Consider the following 21,412-nt stretch of genomic DNA (forward strand, 5'->3'; position numbering starts at 1 on the left):
ATAAAGATAAAAATAGGGAAAAGAGGAGGTAGGAGAAATTGACTCAAGAACTTTCTCTGGTGGAAACGTCAATAGCTTCCTTACTGCATGTGAGAGTGTAGTTTCACGACTATGTTTTACACCGACTTACCCTGGAGCGTATCTCGAGGACTTCTTCCTGGATGAGTACACGCATCTAGCTAAAGTATTCGACTGCGATAGGAGAAACTTGGATAGTGCTTCCTCCCTGTTTAGCAACTCTCACGACAAAAGAAATCACCCTTCGAAATTCAAGCGTTTAGCTGGAGGTGCTGAAAGTTTCTCAAACTGTTGAAATTTGCCTCGTTGCTCGGAATGATTTATGGTTGTGCGTTATACGGATAGTAGTAATAATGATATCTCGTGTATCTCTCTACGCATAATTAAATTATCCCTTCGACAAAAATAAAATAGAATCACATGGCAACCCTAATCCCTAAATACAATATTAATTTAAATCACGAGTATTACTTTATTAATTTTGCGTTGTACAATTAGAAATTTATTAAGACTACCACATTTTAAAAAATTAATGAGATTAGCAAATGCCTTAAAGAAACGATAGCATTAGACAGTTACGTCTACGTTAGTAGGAGTTTAGTAGGAGTAAGTTGTCACGTTAATGATAATTCACGATGCAAGATTATCGCATTAAGAAGGAGGACATCAAGGCGGACAAGAGGATCATATCAAGTACACCTTATGAAGGTGTGAGCGTAACGTAGTTGCGGCTATATAACGAGACGTCATCCTTATCGTGGGTCAAAAGCGGGGTTATATCGCGTTTAGTTACCTACTGATTGATGACCCGACGAGAGGGCGTGTCTCGAGCAAAACGCGCGCAAGTGGCCACTGCGCGTTTAAGCCGTTTGAAACCGCGGACTGACGACCCGACTGAACTAATTACCCACTACGGTACACCTTAATCCACCTTGTATCCACGGATCGATAACCGCCAGCTCAAGAGCCTACACTTCTAACATAAACTTCGCGCATAGTCTCTTCCGTGGTGCTGACGCTTGTTTGACCAAGTTATTTGCAAAATTACTTCAAAATTACTTCAATCCACCTCTTGACGCAGCTTCTTATTCGCAAAATATTTTTATACATACTGTTAATTTAATATGCAATGATCTATCATCGACTTTAGTGTTTGTTCTCAGTAGACATTTCTTAGCAGATTGCGAACTCAAATGATTGTGTTCTTAAAAATAATTGATTAAATAATACTTCATATGAATTATTTTACATTCCTTGCACTAATTGCTTCTGATTTTATGATGATAATCGTCGATTTAACGCGCTTAAAGACCATTTTTTTCTCGACCAATCTTCGATTAACTTAATCTATTATTTTATTAAATAATATGGAAAACTACCAAATTAATTAATACAATTATATTATATATCGAAGGAAGATTAAGAACAACGAACTTTATATTAGAAGAGATGTTGTTTTAAGTAATTCTGCCGATCGACTTAATTGATTAAAGTTAATCGGAGTTGGTCGAAGTCCTTAGTGTAATCTGTCGGAAAATTGACTTCACCTGCGTTCAAGTATCTGTAACTTCAGAACACGTGTACTTACGTAAATAGCTCTTAAGTCAGAGCTCTTAAGTCAGATGATTTAAGGACGATTTATTCAAATACACATGTTTCGCAGAATGCACTCGCCGCGTTAAAGTTAAAGACAGAATTCCATGATTGGCGATCAAACATAACGGAAAAAACAACATTGACATCGTATGCAAGATCGTTGAATAAAAGATCTGTTTCGAATTTGGAAATCTATGCGATGGATGGATGTAATATCGCTTGCACACAAACCAAAAGGCAAGTTTCGTGAGAAATTATTTACATCGTCGTAATTGATGGGGTTTACCCAAATTGAATTGAATCTCGATCTCTAATTATGATCGTGGAATTTAAGCCTCGCGCCAGATTAATTCCATGGATTTCGGATTTCGCTTGCATACATGCACACACATACATATATATATATACACATATATACATACATATATCTGATCGCTCGTTTTAATTACTACGGCTCGTCGCTGCATAATTAAAAAAAATACTAATATCCAGTGATTAAAAAAATAGTAATCAGAACATTCTGTGTGTTTCGTTAACGTTTCGTAATATGTAAGGATTTGTTTGAACTAGAGTTCATAAACATTCACAAAAATATTATGTACATTAGGCAACAAGGAAAGGCACCGAAATATTCTTTACTGATTTTGATAAGCTTTGTATGCTGAATATGTTATTTTTTAGATAAAAATTTCGAAGAGAAATTTTTTATCATTAAAATTATAAGAAATAGACAAAAATGTTTGAAATAAAAGTTGAATAGTTTCAAAATTTACTTTATAATAATATATTAAACAAATTTTTTTAATAAAAAGATTTTAATAAAATTTAAAAAAATAAAATTCAAAATTTTCTTAATTATAATTTTTAAGTACTTTCAAAGCCACTCAACTGTTATTTTAAACATTTTTTTTATTTTTCATTATTTCGATGCTATTCGCTTCAAATAGAATAATCGGTTTTTTTAAAGGATATTTCATTTTTAAATGAACACTAGAATACACGTTATTTTTAACTTTTTTCAAACGCTGCAGCTAATACCTCGGCAAGTATTTTTGGCGGTATACATTTAAAAAAAACATACATATTTCTTATATTTGTCTAGAAAACAATATTTCAAAGTTCACCAAAATCGAAGGTGAACACTTCGGTTCCTTTCTACTTAAACAGCATATGGCCCTCTTCACTCATTTGTGTTAAACATTTTTTTAGTTCAAGATGAATTAATTTGATTTTTCTCTTTTAATCTCGAAATTCTTTCGAATCTCAGGAGACTAACTAGAAAAAAAAAATTGTAGTTAAAACAATCAAAAATATCTCAATTTAAAATATTTCAATTTTGAATGAATAATAAAACGCATTATTTAAAATAGATGCGTCTCAAATATGTATTCGCGAAGAAGCGTACTATTCTGGGATCCAATTGATAGTTGTGTTTTGTTTCATTATAACTTGCACGTATGTAAACGATTGAGTCTTGGGAGTCGTGCTGGACTCTCGTGCATAACTACGCCGCAGTTCGGTAGGTTTCTACAGGAACTTCCAAGGGATTTGTTCCGCTTTGAAGTCCGCTGCCGATGCTAACCGCCGTTCCGAACTGCGAACACACCGCTCAGCTAGCCAATCTCGTTATCCAACGTCCGGTGGACTTGGGCCACACAATTTCTACAGAATTTCGTGATTGAAACCGCTCTTGCTTTGATTGTCGTGCGACAAGGAGAATCGCGATTCAATAAGACTTTCTGAGAGTACGGCAAACTTCGAACATCGAATTAATCAATTGCGAATTCTCTTTTTTACGGTTCAATTTTTTTTATAACTTTATTAAAATCGAGTATTTGAAAATTGATTTGATTTTTTTTAATTTAAATAAAAAATATTTTGTATAAATCACCCAGTGACTATCAATATGAAAGAAATAATAAAATAAATCTCTTGACAAATTACAGCAAATATGTGTCAATTTATCTATATTTACGCGAATAGAGATATATTGGTCAAATCGAAACATATTTCATTTTACTACGATATATATATCACTAGAATATACGTTATTTTTAACCTTTTTCAAACGCTGCAGCTAATATTTCGGCAAGTACAATATTTTTGGCGATATACATCGTTCCAGTCGTGCGTTTAATAACCATTTTTTCGCTTCACGGTGGTAATGAATTCATGGTCAGTGATAAAGCGACTTCTCGACTTGGCAGTCCAAACTCCAAAAATCCCCGCGGAGTAAAAACGCCACGCTTAATATCAAGCTGTCGTGACGGCCGCGTCACATCTCGCGCGTGGCGCGTTATTAAATCGCAGTGGAAAGATATATATAGGAGCGGTCCATACGTCGCCGACTGGTCGCACATGATAAATCGAGATCTCGCACGATTCAACGGCGCAGCCGCTACTCGTATCTCACTGTCTTTCCGCGCCGTACGTTCAGAAATATTCCAACCTGCCGTTGCAATGAATGCCAGACACTCGCGCTTTATTCACAAACCTCGGTCATCTGTCGTCAATCGCGACTGCACGCGACGCAGCTGCATCATCGCGCATGCACGCGAGATACGATGCACGCGTTCGTCACTCGCCAGATTTCATGTTCATCGGCGTGTGTATCAGGATAGAGGCCATTAGCTTTATGGGGCGACCCACACCGCATTGACTGGCTGTTTATGTCTTTGCTCGAAATGCGGCTCGACATTATCGATCATTATGAAGTATTTAGTATCGTATCAGAGCACGACTGTTTTGCTAAAGTATCTAAAAATTTAGTCAGATGTAAGCTTGAAAATAATTTTGCTAGACTATCAAATAATTATAGGAATCTTAAACATGATAAAGAATGATATTATGATAAAGAGCATAAAGTTTTGACATTCTTACAACCAGTTTGGCATTTTCTATTATTTTGATGGTTCAAACAAAATTATTTTCTGTATTTAGTTAAAATCTATCCCTTTCATGTATTACACTGAGAAAAATGTTCTGATTAAATTAACATGTACTAACAGGAATGGCATTTTTGTAATCATAGCAGAAATTCTGTTCAGTCTCATCAAAATGCCACTCTTGTTGATATGTTTTGTTGTAATTTAATTGAAACATTTTTCTCATTATACTAACTTGTATCCAAAAACAGATTTGTTTAGTGGTTCATATATTTCCTAAAAGGGCTGTGTTTCAAAATTTACTGCTAGTACACTAAATTGATTTACTGAAAATCTATAGTTACACGTGACGCAAACTACAGACTTTCAGTACTGATAATAAATTTTGAAACACAATCATAATCATTCAAGAATCGTAAGAAAATTTATTACGAGTTATATGTTTAGAATGCATGATGTAAGTTAAGCCTCTCTGCCTTACATTCGATTATGCGTTAGGTACAATTGTTCGTACTTATAATTTTGCCACAAAATAGTCTCGCATCGTAAACTTCGCTTATACTCAACTGTAGTTACTTGCAACTATCACGATTGCCGGAACTCGGCAGTTCCATTCCACCGTCGTCGTCTTCCACTCTCGACGATAACACATAGATTCGAATGGGTTTTCAAATTGAACAACAATCAGTACCGTGGCTGACATTTCTCAAAAGCATTGTACACATTTACGAAGATTGAAAACGGCTAAATGCGATCAATCGATCAAAATCTTCGTATGTTTTTTAGACACAAAACAACATTGAAAAAAATCATCATGCAATCGCGAATTTTGTTGTCTCGCAAAAATAAAAAGATTTTACGGATATGCTTTAATTGCCAGATTTTAATTTTTTTCAGAGAGTATAATATTATTATAAAGAAAATTATTTTTTGTGATACTATGTAATACATATTTTCCAAAAATCGCACTTATGTACTGCATAATAACTTTTTTGGAAATTCAAAAAATTTTCAATCAGTATCTCGATATTGCTTTCGCGATGATTATATTTCAAATTTGTACAAAATGCATCGAGGTATTTTCAATAAAAAAATCATTAAAATAGATAAATTTCGATCATCAATGAATTCACCAGAGAATGCAATGCGGTCTTTCAACTTTTAATCCCTGAAGCACATTAATCACAGAAAGTCTTGAACTGCTCGGAAGCGCTTCTCATTTCTTAAATGAGACCATGACATTTAGAAATTGTCGGAGAGTCCTTTTTCGAAGACCATTGAGGAATCCTTTTACATAGATATCTTTGAACGGTATTCTCAAGTAAGCGAGCTGCTACTAAACGATATTGCACTCTACTTGTCGTACTATGCTTGCAATTCATGATATAAACTTCATTCGACGCTATATTACATATATTGTCGAGTGTAAAACAGAAATGCACGTTCACGCGTACTGGAGTGATATGTATAGTTCCACTCTGCTGTAAAAGGTTAGCAGCTGAGGGACAGGGAAGTCAAACGCTATTTACAAATCGCACCGCAGCGAATTGTAATCGGCTAGTTTCGAACGATAGAGTAGAGCTCTCGAAGTTGCAAAACAATTTATTGACTTATTCGTTCGACGACCTTTTGACGCCGATAGCTCGCGGTCGCATAACCACCTCGCGAAAACGTGCGAATGCACACGCGCGCGGAGATGAAATCCGATCCACAACACCAGAGGAATGACGGGGAAAGCGGCCAGGGATGCATCCCGCTTTGAGACCGGAAGCTGCGTAACAGGCACGAGCTTGGTGTTAACAATGCACTTCGCCCGGGCCCAGCTATATCCGGTCACGTGCCGGTGCGTTGATTTCCTTTCATCAGCTTACAAAGCTTGCGGGAACGGGTGGAATAACAAGAGAGCCGACAAGCGTACCCACGGAGCTCGACAGCTTTACCATGACATACTCCACATTGCGAGTAACACTCGTCGAGGAAGCTTGTTTCTTTATTCTATTAACAGAAATCATATTCGTATGTCCAATATACAAACCAGCATTATGGTATTCGCGGCAAGTAAATTTTCTACATAGATTAACACTAATAAAATTTAATTAAATCACGATTAAACTTTATTACCGAAATTAAGCGTGCTTTAAATGATTGGCATCCGAAAGATTTGGTTGTGTGAAACTTTTTTGTATAATACGCGAAACGAAATTTTGCTAAAATATATATTATAAAAATTAAGCCAAATACAAATCTGAAAATAATTATGTAGAATATGATAATGCTGAAAAAAGTTTCAACATTTTATAAGCTTGATTAACCAATATAATTATTTTTCAGATCCATATCTAGCTAAATTTTTAGATATTTTACCAAAAATTCATTATTTCCATGTAAAATAAGTTATCTAAGGCAAATTATTTTTATTTTACTTGTAATATTACAGCCATGATGAAAAGTATTAAACATCTTTTTAATCATTATTTAACATTTCAACTCAAATTTGACATTTGCTGTAAATTAGCCTTTACTTTAAGAACCCTTTAAATTTATGTACTTTATTTTAAGAATCCTTTAAATTTATATATAATTTTAGTAACCAAGAGTAAACAGTATATTATAGGTAAAAGAGTTGCAGCTAAAGAAAAAAATGTAGGTGCTTAATACTGGAATACTTATATAGAAAAAGGTTGTAATATGGGCTTTTGCTGCTAATGTGAGCCCTACTTGAAATTCTGTTATAATTAATATTATCCTTTGCAAAAAATTTGTTCTTAGATAGGTATCGAAGTTGTGAAACAATTGCCGCTACAATTAGCACAATCTTTTTTGTTGATAACTGATGTTTATTTATTATGAGGCATATCATAGTTTTTTTGTTAACGATTTTCATTATTAAATTTAATGTGTTTTTGAAGTTTGTAAATAATAAGTTTATACCTTTAATTAGTTATTAAAGTTCTATTCTTTTATTTTAAAAAGATAAGTAAGAAGTAAGCTTGAATAATCATATTTTTACTGGGACATAATTAAATGTAAATTTTGTCACTGTTATATTGAAATTTCTAATAAGTAGGCAATATGGGCTTCAGAATTTTTAACGAAAAACATTCCAAGGCGTTCTCGTTTGTTAAAAATTTTGTGGTTATTATTTTTAAATAGTTTTAAGAAGTCTCTAAAAGTATCTCCGAAGCAAAGTGCTCATATAAACATTTACGAGGACAGGATCAATGCAAGAGTATTATTAGGAAACCATATTCATAAAAAGAAACTTCTGAAACTTTTCTAATAACGTCTCAATACGTTCAGAATTTTCTATGAATTCAAACTATTTGGACTTTATGGGGAAGTTCAAATAGACTCGAAGAAATCAAATTTTGTAAAAATATAGGGAGGGAATCACTTTACTATTACATTCAGATAGTTACATCATAATGTCTCTTTTATAAAATCATTTTGTGAATTGTCTTAATCATTTCAAGTGTGTTTTATATTAAACTTAGATTAATAAATCGTAAATTATCGTTTGCGATATCATTGACTTGAATATAACTGAAAAATAAGAAATTACATAAAAACAAAAAGGAGACCCACATTACTACCATTACTACCTTTTCTTCTAAGTTAACAGAAGTATCTGAGGTAACTTTTTTAAGAAGATAAATGCTCGTACTTTTTACTTTCCGAGTATTTTCAGTTACACCCTGTGCATCGCGCTAGATGTAGTAAAGGTTAACGTCCTAAATCTCCGGCCTATATTGCGGTCGCCGGGCGGCGGTTGCCTGCTCGATCGATGGACCTATAAACCTATCGTATCCCACTGGCACTTTGGAAAAAGGTTATGTAATTCGCGTAGCAGCCAACCTTGTGATCGCAAAATGTATTTCAGCCTCGTCACGGTGAAATCGCACGCTTCTTTTTACCTCACTTCCGTTTGTACGACGTGTCTCGTTTGCCACGAGAGTTATCAATTAAGAACGTTGTACGTTATTTCAATTTTAAAATATTTCATCTTTGGCACGCGAACTAGAATATCCATTATGAAAAATTTCCAGCGAATTCTGGTAATAGTGGTGACTCAAGTGCGAGGAATGAAAGCGGGACCTCCCCTATTATAAGCTTGACATCGATATCGCATTAAGCGCAGAAATGGAACATAGAACGTTCCGGACATTCGCACGGCGAGACTGTTGGCATTCCCCATGGCTTGCACGGAGTATTGCTCAAAGTGTCCCAATGGCGGGATTAGATATCTCCTTATAATCAACTTAATCACAGATAAACCTCTCAGCGACGAGTTGTAGTCATAAATACAAGCTTTACTTCAGAGCTGCCAATCAGTATGGATTACATCTATTTATACCTAATACCGGCTCGTCGTGAATGAAGCTTAGTACGCCGACAATTGTAATCTAGATCGATGTCCTGGGCGTCGCGAAATTCAGTGCTCGGAGTTAATTGCATGACCCACCCGTGGCGGGTGCTCGTGCGTTACGTGTTACGTCGCATCGATCGCTTCTGCTTTGGCTAAATGACGAGAAGGTAAGAGCATTGCTCCCAATTAAAAAAGCCAGCACATTTGGATATATAAAACACAAATATAGATATAATAATTAACGTGCGAATAAAGAGATACACATACTTCTGTCGTGCGCTTTCGTGCAGGTAAACCCAAGTATTACAAAAGCTCAAATCGATATCTAAAAGATGATACATGACATACTATTACATACTTATACTATTTACATTACCAAGAAAATGCGCTTATTTAAGCGCAATATGATAAATTGAAAACATAATACAAGGAAACTTGATTCATAATTATAGACGCTTATATCAGCTTTCGGAGTTCCGTTGTCCGAGTACTATACGAGTTCCTGGCATGATATATATTCTCGTTTCCTCGCGCAAAGAGCACGGGATTATGCCCTAAGCGCATAATTAGTGCACGGGGCAAGGAAGTATCATTACGAGGGAAGTCGAACACCGCGACAAGAGAGTACCTCGTGGCAACTTGGTTTTGCTCGTTAATACTGATCATTAATATTCGTCACTAATGCTTTTACGACTCATATACAACGTTTCCCTTGCAACGCGATAACGACATATTTTAATTACTGGAAAATTGTGCGCGTTGAATGCAGCACGTGAATAAATCTGTTTATTGCATGAACCTTTTTGTTTTCAAAGTAAAAGGCTACTTATATTGAAGTTTACGCACTGAGAGAAATATTTTTATATATCAACCATAATTTTGTTGTAATATATGACTAATAAAAATTTTCTACTTTTTTATTAAAAAGTTATGTTCTTCTCTAATCAAATATTTAGTGATTCCAACCTTGGTTATGTTAACTTTGATTGGAATAGTAAAATTTCAGTGAAGATAACTAAATACTTTTTTTTAATAAAAAAATAAAAAAATTTTAATTAGTCACATGTCAACAAAATAAATGATTATATCCAAACATTTCCTTACGTATAGAAATTATATCAGAGCTTATATTGAAGACATGTAACAAAAAATAAAAACTGTCATCTAATCTATTACAGTGTTTGATTTTTTCAAATTTATTTAGAATTAAAATCTTTTGTTATTGTTAGCGTAGTAATGTATTTAATTTAAAATATGGAAGTGTCATACATAGATATGTATACATATATGTATATAAACACGTAATTACAAGCAGCATAATATATCACTAAGAACTTTTGATGAGCAATGCGCTTCAAAAGTTTACTAAAGTTCGCTCGTTAACATCACCTGATAATATTCCCGATAATATCGGTTAAAGTATTAATGCAACTTGCAAAATGTTTCAGAACACATTTATGAATACTCTTGCTATAATTAATTTTTGTTTCAAACATCATATTCAATTTAAGATACGGTTTTCTATCCAAAATCTTTTTGTAACATATAAAACGTTGAAGGATGACGGAGATCAAGATTTCTATGTTTAAATATTTAAAGTAAAATCTATCGTTCTTGGAAGATAAAAATTCATCCAGAATATAATAATCTTGCTATAGACAAGAGGCCAACGTTCTTCTTTTATATTGTCAGAAAACAAATTATTTCATTAAACAAGTATATGCAAGACTACGCGAATATGCAATATGTTTTAGGAATCTGCAAATGTTGTATTTGAGTGCCTCTATTTCTCACACGCGCATTACATCGCTCTCTCTAGACTTCGTATGAGCGGTATGGTACGAACTGTAGGGACAACGACATGTCCCACGAGGGCGTAATTACAGCATGGTAGCTGTATACATCGTATAAGAACACAGAGGAGAAACACGGTGCGAAAAGAGACGCACTCCATTGCCGGCGGGGAGTTATTACGGCGACTTAGGGGAGAAAAGCGACGGATACGACACAGCGAAAAGAGAGAAAGAGAGAGAAATACGTATATATGTATGCACGCGTATATATAGCTAACATATATATATATATTCCGTAAAATAACGACCTCATTATCAGCCACCAGCTGGGTTGCCAGGCATGGCTGGTATTAGACCTCCTAATATTTATGCGTGCTTTTATTAAGCTCCATATTCAATGGCCTCAGCGCCCCAACACATCGCGCTCTTTCGTTTCTCGCAACTTTCCAAAGGTCCGCCTTGTTATCGCGTTATCGTCGTTAAGCGCCGCTAGATATCTTTAACGGCCGAATCTCTTCTTTTTATGGCCTATTAAAGCGCCTGAATAATATGATGTCCATAAAGAAAGCGCGATCTATTTTCTCTAATGATGATCGAGATATAACGCGAGAAATTCAGGTCTCCACGTCGCGATTGACTCCACTATGCATTCACTTTATGCTAACGAGAATTTTACTTGTCAATACTTGTCACTGTTAATTAAAATTTTCTGAATATTATTACGTTTGAACTAGATTCTGAAACATTGTTAAAGCGTCGCGTAAATTAACAAGATAAATTAAATTCTTAAATTGTTAAAAATATAAAAAATTGCAAAGTACAATACCGCTCATTAATTTCAATACACTTCCAGATTTGTTGATTTCTCTGAAAAGAATGAACGTTGATATTAAGTACGTTTTGCATAGAAATAAATTTCCATCTGTTATTTTGAACGCTTTCAGCACTTGTATGTATCGCATTTGTACATTTTTTTGTATAAAAATCCTTGAAAACTGTTTTCGAAGAAACGAAACTAACAGCCGGATAGTGTTTGATCCTTGAAAATAAACAAAATAGACGCGCGCAAAGTCACGAAGTGCTCGTAACGATAGCAGATACATGTCCAGTACTATTTTGAAACCGATTCGTCAACAACATGTACCTACAATACAGAGTGAAAGAACTTTTGTGAAAACGTGTAAAGTGGTTACACAAATGGCTCTCAGGCGTTATCAATCGAAAAGCGATCTGCCAGTCAGAGAAAGTGTTTATAACAGCAGGTGGATCTGTTCTGTGTAAAACACATATATCACGTTTATCTTTTATTAACAAAAATTAAAAAGGAGAGTATATTGAAATTAATGAGCGGTGTACTTTATAATTTCTAATATTTAGAAAATTTTAGAATTTAATCTTATTTTAATTTGTCATTAGGGAGTATCACGTTCATCCAGAAAAATTAACGAATCTGAAGGTACATATATTGATATTAATGAGCGGTAATATTTCGCCGACAATTTGATTAAGAAAAAATATATAGCGTTACAATTTAAAATACTTTCATGAGCACTTCAAACAAAAAATATCCTATAATTATAATAACATTAAATATAATATCCCTTATCGATATCATGAAAAATTTCTCTATCAGTTTAAATGGAAACGATCCGCGCGAGTTCAAATGAATAAGAGATTTGATCGACAAGGTGCTTACGCGTATAATTCCGGTCTGCCATCGTAGGGAACAGTTAAATAATAGCACCGATGATACGAATAGAGCAATATCACAAGTATTACATTCTTCCAATGGTCGCGGAACCCTTTGTGACGAAGAAACGATATTTCATCCCTCATCCAGTCCAGTTGCTTGAAACTGTCGCCTTTCACGTCCCGCGATAAAACTGTTACCGCGTCCTTCTAAGAGAGTGTCATCGACATCGTACGATAACCTTTGGTGCTATCCAACGAAATTAGTTTCAACGACAGTATCCGCGTTGCCCACACTGCCTGTCGTGTGTAAAGCCGTGTTACTCTTGCCGGTACTATCGACATGCCGCTGCCTCTGGGGGAGAGAATGTGGTCGTTCGATAGCCGAGTTATGTCCGGGAACATGAAGTTACACCAAGAATCCCATTTCGGCTATCGCCTCTGTAAGTATTAGATAACCGAAATGCTCGCGAGTCCATTTATAGCTATTTGTTGAAGCTATTACTTGTACATTGTCCGTTCAGTGTTCTGATAATATCACTCGTTTGAAAGTTGAAACGTGGTTAAGACGTGTATCAAGAAATTCTCTTTTTATTATTCTATTTTACTTTGCTTTTAACATACATAGCCTTTAACTTACTTACGATAGTCGATATTACGAAGCCATAATGGAATGCAGAAAAGTTTTTGAGCGTATCTAACGGCTATTATGTGTATAAACGATTCGCTTGAGTTTTAGTAAAATACTTCTTTTATACATAGATATATACTTTATATTTTCCGCAGACGATAAAACTGACGAAGTGTTTTAATTTTATACTCGTTATATATTTAACGAAATATCTACAATAAAACTAATTAATATGTAGCATATATTATACTCAGAGAAAAAAGTCGTATGAGTAACTATAAATTTGTAGTTAAATAGCGTCTCAATTATATATTAAATATGAAGTTTTAATAAGAATAATAAATAAATTATATTAACTAAGAAAATATATTAATATTAATCAATTGCAAATTATTAATATTAATATATTCTCTTAGTTTATTTAATTTAGTTATAGTTTTTATTAAAACTTCATAATGCATAGTTACAAATTTTCATATGTATAAATAACTTCTAGAAATTTTAAGATTACAGAATTTTACAAAACTAAAAAATGTATTGTCAAAATGTCATCTTTCATTTATTTTTGTCTTCGAAGTTCGAACTTAATGCTGCTTTAGTAAAAAGATTTTGAATGTATCTTTTAAAGTTAATTCAATAATGATTAATTAGTTACTATGATTAATTAGTTGTTATAATATAATGTATTTTATTTTAAAAAAGTATTTGTCTAAATTAGAAAAATATAATTGTTATGTCTTATTTTTGTGAAATCTAAGTAACTATTTAATGTTGAGGGGTTATTTCACTATCAATTAATAGTATTCAAATATTGTTGTAATGCTATGTTTTTATAGCGTTGAGTACTAGATTAGTAATTATTATTCTGTAAAACTAGTTACCAATACTATAATTACCTATAATGCTTCTAAAAAAATAGTTGCCGCGTAATTGTAGTGCTAATAGTTGTAGTGTATTGTAATTAATATATCCGTGTTTCAATCCGTATAATTTTCAGTACACTGATATACAAGTATTGAAATACACGTGTATCAAAATACACGGTTTGAAAGACACGTATGTATATATTCGTGTGTTTCAAATGTGATTACACGAAATTGAAATGTACGAATTCACGTATAACGTATTCATATTTTATTTCATATTTTATTGTGATTATTAATGATAACAAGATATCCACATAGATAAATACATTTACGCAATTTGAATTTAAATATAAAAATATATTCTGCATTTCATATCTTAAGCTGTAATCCGATAATTAACACCAATATTGAAAATTTGTAGTATATATATATATAACGTGAACTATTTTTCAATATTGGCAGTGACTGTTGGAATCTGTCACTATAAACAACATTAACGTTTAGAGACAAAAATAAAACTAAAAATAAAAATATTAATGTATGGAATTATTGAAGATTTATCATATATAAATTTAATATAAAAAAGCTTGCTATAAGATTAGCTTAGAATTTCAAGTTTTAAGATTGAATTTTACAATTAATATTGATTATTAAATAACATAGTTTTTAAATTTAATATCTCATTCTAATATTATAAAAAAAAATAATGAAAAAAGTAACAAATCGTTGTTTTCTAAATAACGATAATGGAAACACATTACTTCTCAATTCTGTATGTATACTCTGATGTATAATACTATGTATAATACTATATAAAATACAAATACATGTAGAAATCCTTTAGCAAACACTCGAGGGAAGACGATAAGCTTTCGTAAAAGAGCAGACTTCTATTCTGAAAGCTTTCCAATTCGCCTTTCGTTCCAGATCGACAAATGCAACGGACGTTTCTAAACCTTCTCACTATCATGAAAACGAGACGGAATCTTTAATATGATTAAACGTATAGAAATCGTAGTTACTTTATAGAAAACGAAGAATTCTTAATTCTAATCAATTTCCTAATGAAATCTAATCTAAAAATAGAATAATCCAGTATTGAAACGTTTGACAAGGAATTTGATCGCACTAGACTTACTGTTTGCTTGATTAAAAGAAATTATCACGAGAATTTAAGATAATAATATCGATAAAATTAATTTTAATAATATTTCCTTTGTATGTAGTTTTGTGAAAAGAAAGAGTAGAAAAATAAGTACACCGTCGTACTTTTCCCAGATATGGTAGAAAAATAGTTTAAAGTAAGCTTTTTTTAAAACAAATGTTTTCGTTTCATTAAGCAAAAATTACAAAAGTAGTAAGAATTTTACGCTGCAAAATTAAATCAATTTTGTCATATATGTTTTCTTTTAATAATATTTATAAGATGTTCTCGTCCCGTTTTCAAAATCTAATAATGTAGAGGATTACTTTTGCATATTGCGTAGAGAACGAACGCATCAGTTGTACTTTTTTAAACGCAAAAATTGATAAAAGCTACTGGTCATGCGAATATTTTCCTCTCAAATAAAAAATTAAAAAAATATCCACACTAACTCAACTATTATTTTTGGAGCATGGAATTGGAAACACACACGCGGTATAACTTGGACTATTGCTTTTGTACACGCATTGTAAATATTTGATGCAATTAAAAACAGGAGAATCTAAAACTTTTATTGCAACACAAATCTAAAATCACGGGAAAAACTCGCTTGTAAAATTGACATTGGGATCACTTTAGAAATATATTGACTGGCAAAATATCGTTTTTACCGAAACTTTAGAAAATTAAATTTAATACGGTATTGATTTTTAGAACTACTAATATGGTTCAGATACAACTCGCGTGGAAAAATTTTATAAAATTTTAAGAAAAGCATAATCGGACTAGAATTTGTGGCTTATGTTCTTTTAACTTATTTATTTATAAAATATATATATATATATATATATATATTATTTATAAAATAACAAAGAAAAAGGAAAAAAACAGAAAGAATACGTCGATTATATCCTTTTGTCTCGAAGGTGCTTGTATCCGCGTTAAAATCCAGACAAATGGCGATAATCCACGCGCCAGCGGCAGTAATGTTGGGAGCAATAAGTGCCCGTGTTATCGAGAACAAAATCCACGTTATTGATATCCAGGAATAAGAAAGAAAAAGAAAACTAGATCGAAAGAAACTAGATCGAACAGCATCCGTTCACGAATGCCTTCTGCGTGACTACCGAAAGTCAAACTAAGTTTGATAAAGTTATCGAACGTCACATATATACATATATATGTGTATCTATTTATATTATATATATATATATATATATATATATATATGAGCATATATGTATATGTATATATATATATATATATATGTTCATTGCTTCGTAGGAATAGGATACGTGCTTCGAATCCGCAATGCGCAGACCAGAATGTTTTCCTTCCCCTGTTTTCCTTCCACTTTCTTACGAGAAAGAGAGAGAGAAAGAGACAGTACGGCACTCGTAGGAAATACGAAGGAAAGTTAAATCTTCCGATTCGACATGGTTTCACGAATTCTTTTTGCATCGGACCACGATATCGATACAATGATCGTGGAATATATCGAGTACAGTCGAAAGAAAGAGATCTTCGCAAAAAAATCTATCCATTTATCACCCTACCAACAAGTAGGTAGGGTGATTCCCCTCTTGACAGAACAGCTTCAATCTTTGTTGCTGCAGATTTCCGAGCTCCTTCCCGATCGTTACTGCATTCCACCTATAAATTACGTACGCGCCTAATCTAATGCGAAATCTCTTATCACGTTTCCTTTGCAATTAGGAGGTTGTGTACGTGCGAAAGATCCCTTACAACGTGGCAATTGCGCGAAGTTTCGATGGTGTTTGCCACGTATTTCGACAACGTGAGATCAATGGCGGTGGATTATTGGAAACGCGATGTCGTGTTTTCGTCGCCAAGCGCACTCTAGCTCTACAATAGCGATATCTTTGACCTGGTTGGTATTGGCAAGGCGAATGGACACCGTCGCTTTGCGGTCAAACCGAAGCGATCAAGTTAGGTGCCAATAGTTATGGTCGTGTCGCACCATACAATTCTGCAACACGATTGAGCGATATTATTTCACGAGTTATTATTATTTTGCGAGAATTATTTTACTATACTTTACGATCTTCATTGTTTCAAACATTCATGTTTCCATTTATTAATATTAATCTTAAGAAATATATTTTATATCTACTCTAATATGCTATGCTTTATTTTTATGCTTAAATTCTGACTATTATTGTCGAGCTAAATACGCCATAAAACTTCTAACAAATTTATTTTTTTTATAAGTATGCAGTTCAAAAAATTTTGCATATATTTAACGTACAGTGTTAATGTATACTAAAAAAGTTAAAAATACATTCTTTAGATACTTATTTTGAAAAGATTACGTACTCAACTGAAATATAACACGAAACGACTTAACTTTAATTCTATTTTAATTAAATTAAGTCAATCTGAATTTTTGACACGTATATGAAAAGTATAATTAATTTAACATACGACTGCGTAAAAAATGTACAACTACTTGTAGTGTTAATTTTGAATGATAAACGATCTCATTAATTTTGAGACGAAGTTAAAAATTATTTTTGTAATGTAATTATTGATCGACTAAACAGTTTGCATTACTAACTCGAAAGCAATACTAATTAATAAGTGAAAACAAACAAGCCAATACAACGTGCGCTATAATACGAGATTTTCGCGCTCAACAATCAATTTCGCTATTTATGAGAATAATTAATTTATATATACACGGTCATTTATAAATACCATTACACCAACGAATCTAATATCACGAATTTTAATTGATATTCAACCGAGTGTCCCTGATCGATCTGCAACAAAATAACATTAAATTTATCAAATCATTTTTAATTCAACGCATTATTATCTTATACGCATTGTCCGCGGATTTTTTTTAACAGCACGTTCGTCACGATGCTTCAGTACGTGCACAGTACGAATTTTTAATTGCGTATCATGTCGAACAGAGTCATGTCGTAAACGCATCCTGTCGGTTCAGCCACTGTCACGCAGTTGTCGCCTGCTCGTAACTCGACATGTCGCGGCCGCCAGTAGTTATGTCTACGTTATGGTCAGACGTGACATACGTTTGCACCTGTACCATAGCGGTCTATTGATAAGTCAAACGCCATCTTATGAAATAATATATCGGATACAGTATTACGTGTAGAAATGTTTGAACCGTGAATAAACATTTATGTGCCGCAAACAATCCGTACGTGAATAAACGCGAAGGGTAAATATACGCGAGAAACGCAAATAAATTTCAAGAAAAATAGCATATCCCTGCAGCTATCGATGACCGTTCCGTTCAGAAAAATAGCACCATTTTTGGTCGATTTTTTTTTTTTTAGATTTGTTCAAAAACGACGCGTTAAATATAACAAACGATGTCGCGCGGGATACTCTGATAGGGATTTACCACGCCGAGGTAAATGCCGAACTTCCGAAATGTTCGTCCGCTGACTATATCGTGTACTATATTCGGTTGAATACGGCTAGCTTTTGGTGGCAGCTCCGGTAGTTTCCAAAACGCGACCAGCGGTAATGATCGACGGTATCAGTATAGATTTTCATCAAATCGGCCGAAGCGCGATACCATTCAGTCGGCCGTTCAGCCGTGGAATGCACCGTCGAAGGATTACTCTCTATTATCAGAGCGATGCATATTGCGACGTCATAAAATCGTACGGGAGAGAAGCACCCGCAGGTAATCGAGAACGCACTTTGCTGCGCTCATGTTCGACGCATACCATTATCCTGTACATTACAACCCGGTAGATAGAGTTATAAACAACTGCGAACATCCAACGCACCCACGAATTAATCCTGGACTAGCTCCTTCTGCAGCGCAGATTCAAATTTCTGGCACAGCGAAATGCGAGGAGGTAGAAGCACTCAGGTTTTTCGAAAGTTCACGCGGAAACCCAGCAACCTATATCCCGTTACTCAGCAACAATAAATTAATCCGGTTGCAAAAAGGGAATAATCACGCGAATCCAAATAGAGAAAAAAATTTTATTACGACGTGAGAGTGCGCACGGAGGAGGATATTGTATTCCCATCTCGGAAATCCAATTCTACGCAATTTTAGTGCAACGTTAAAAAACTGTGATGTGTATTGTATTTTGTGCAGGATAAAGAACAACATTCTGGAATTTCACTTACGTCACGCGAGAGAGAGAAGTGAGATAGGTATTTCGTAAAGAAAATTAGAAAGAGGAAATGTTATGTATAACATTACGCTAGTAGAAAAATCATCATAAGGAACGTTATGGCATTTTTTTTTAATATTGAGAGCTATATAATAACGATTCCATGTACAACGTTTGACCCGAAAGGAGAGTAGATTAGATTACTGGAATCACGCGCGCGCACGGTATAGTAAGATAGATATCGCTTGGCAAAAGTAAAACTATTTGCATCGCGGTATGTATATCGCTGTGACATACGAGAATGCATCTGAGAAAACATAAAATATTAGTGCGAGCTACTTCACTTCTCAATTTTATCCAATACGTTTCGTCTTTGAGAGCTGCGGGAATATGAGCCAAGCCATATCTCGAAGCGCAAACATATAATACACTCGTACACGTAGATGCAGTCCAGTTTTTATTTTATTACGCGCGCGATGCTGGGTTAAAACAAGACAAGACAGGGGGTTCATTAATGCCAAAAATTTCGGTAGCATTCACGTTGGTGAAGTAACGTGTTCTACTTCTCACGATTGCCGCGAGTACGAGTGATGCGAATCCGATTGACTACATCGAACGTAAAACTGGACTTTCAATCTGTTTTCTATGTGTCCGTAACGCCGAGCTTCGTTACTCATGTCAATTTTCAAGTAACATCCAACTTTCCTTTTTTTTTTTTTCGTTCCGATAAATAATTACTTTCTTTCCTGTATACATGAGAAAAAAATGTTTCTGATCACAGCTAATTCTGATTAGCTGAAATTGCATTAATTATTATATCTGTGAAATTTACTGTATATACAAAGAATTTGCTGCTGTAGCTAATATAAGAACGTGATAGCAAAATATGCATGTCTGTTGCAGTCAATTTATTTAGTAACATGAACAATAATTGTCATAGTTATATCCGTATAAAAGAAAATTGTCTCTATCACAGCTAAATATGATTTATTGAAACTATATTTGCTACCAAATTGTCTGCTACACAGAAAATGTTTGCAATAATCAACACATCAACATAATAGCAAAATACTTGTCTAATGATAATATTTAAGCCTCACAGTTAATGGAAATTAGACCTCGCAGACGCGACGTTAGCTGTCTATCTAATACTACCGAATTTAATTGCCATATCTAATTTTTAACTGTGGCAGCTAATCTTTTTTTTTCCATGTACAATATCGATGTAACTTGCGAATCAACAGTCTATTCAATTATTGCTGCATTATCTCGACGAGCAATTAAACATTCTCGAGAGTGGACGCATTTCTAAACCGTGCATTCCATTGCGTTATTTTCTTTTTTCGTTGTAATAATTGTAAGTACTCCACGCTTTAAAGTAAATTGCGGCGTTCGTTATCTCGCCAACGGCTGTAAATAATAGAGGCGATTGTAGATAGTATAGATCATCGGGAGATGTTTGGACCCAGCGAGCGAATTTCGAGAACGACTATACACATTTGATGAAGGCGCGCCTCGTCGGAGATAAAAGCACTGGATGCTAAACGTACTCGCGCACATCGAAAGTTCGCTATGAATAATTCGGTTCGTTTAGCGCTTTACCATTGTACGCGCGAGGTCAGTCAACTCAGCTGCAACCTAGCTACGTAATTGACCTTGCAACTTTTTTTTTGACTCGCGACTTTATTTCCTTTATTCATCTGCTTTTCACCTACTGGCAGAAATGTTGCAATCGATTTCCACACCGAGCTCTTCGGGTCTGCGTTGGGAACCTGATATCCTAGATATCAAGTGTTTACTGTTTAAGCGTAGATGTGCATCGAAGCTGCTACAACAACGGATATCTGGAATAGTTCGATAGTAGGTTTACAGTGGTTGACAAAATACAAAATAAATCCACAAGTATACCAGAAAACGAAAGACTCATACGATGATTTACTACGATCTTTAGAGAATCTCAAACTACCGCGAGTGCTTGAAAAGCGAAATCAACAATAATCTCATATGATGCATGATTTTCTGATTCGTGTTTGAAAGAAAGTTATTGATATTATAGCGTTATTGATATTTTTGATTAATATATTGATATTTTTGATATTTTTACGAACGATATCATAGCCGTTGATTAATATTTCCATACGATTCCGAATCTATAGTGGTAATATTTAAAAAATAAAAAATACCTTTGAGAAAACTGTATTAATATTTGACTGAAGATTCGAAAGGGATTGCCATTCGACAATACGCGTTTTCCTCGTCGACGATGATATGTTTTTCAGATGATGTGATCATTTCAG

At 34.0% G+C, this 21,412-nt stretch overlaps 1 protein-coding gene and 1 long non-coding RNA gene across 16 annotated transcripts in view; one reads left to right on the top strand and one right to left on the bottom strand.

Moving 5' to 3' along the window:
• dlg1 (MAGUK family member discs large 1) overlaps window positions 1-21,412 on the top strand; it is a 624,340-nt gene that overhangs the window by 366,805 nt on the left and 236,123 nt on the right. The gene's annotated exons all lie outside the window — the stretch shown is intronic.
• Window positions 19,817-21,405, bottom strand: LOC147910177 (uncharacterized). Its single transcript, XR_015544409.1, has 2 exons — window positions 21,299-21,405; window positions 19,817-20,959 (listed from the first exon to the last, which is right to left on the bottom strand). It is a non-coding gene; the product is annotated as an uncharacterized LOC147910177 (long non-coding RNA).

This window comes from Acromyrmex echinatior, chromosome 3, assembly GCF_024713525.1.
Source record: "Acromyrmex echinatior isolate Ae372 chromosome 3, ASM2471352v2, whole genome shotgun sequence".
In the NCBI taxonomy this organism is placed as follows: Eukaryota; Metazoa; Arthropoda; class Insecta; order Hymenoptera; family Formicidae; genus Acromyrmex; species Acromyrmex echinatior.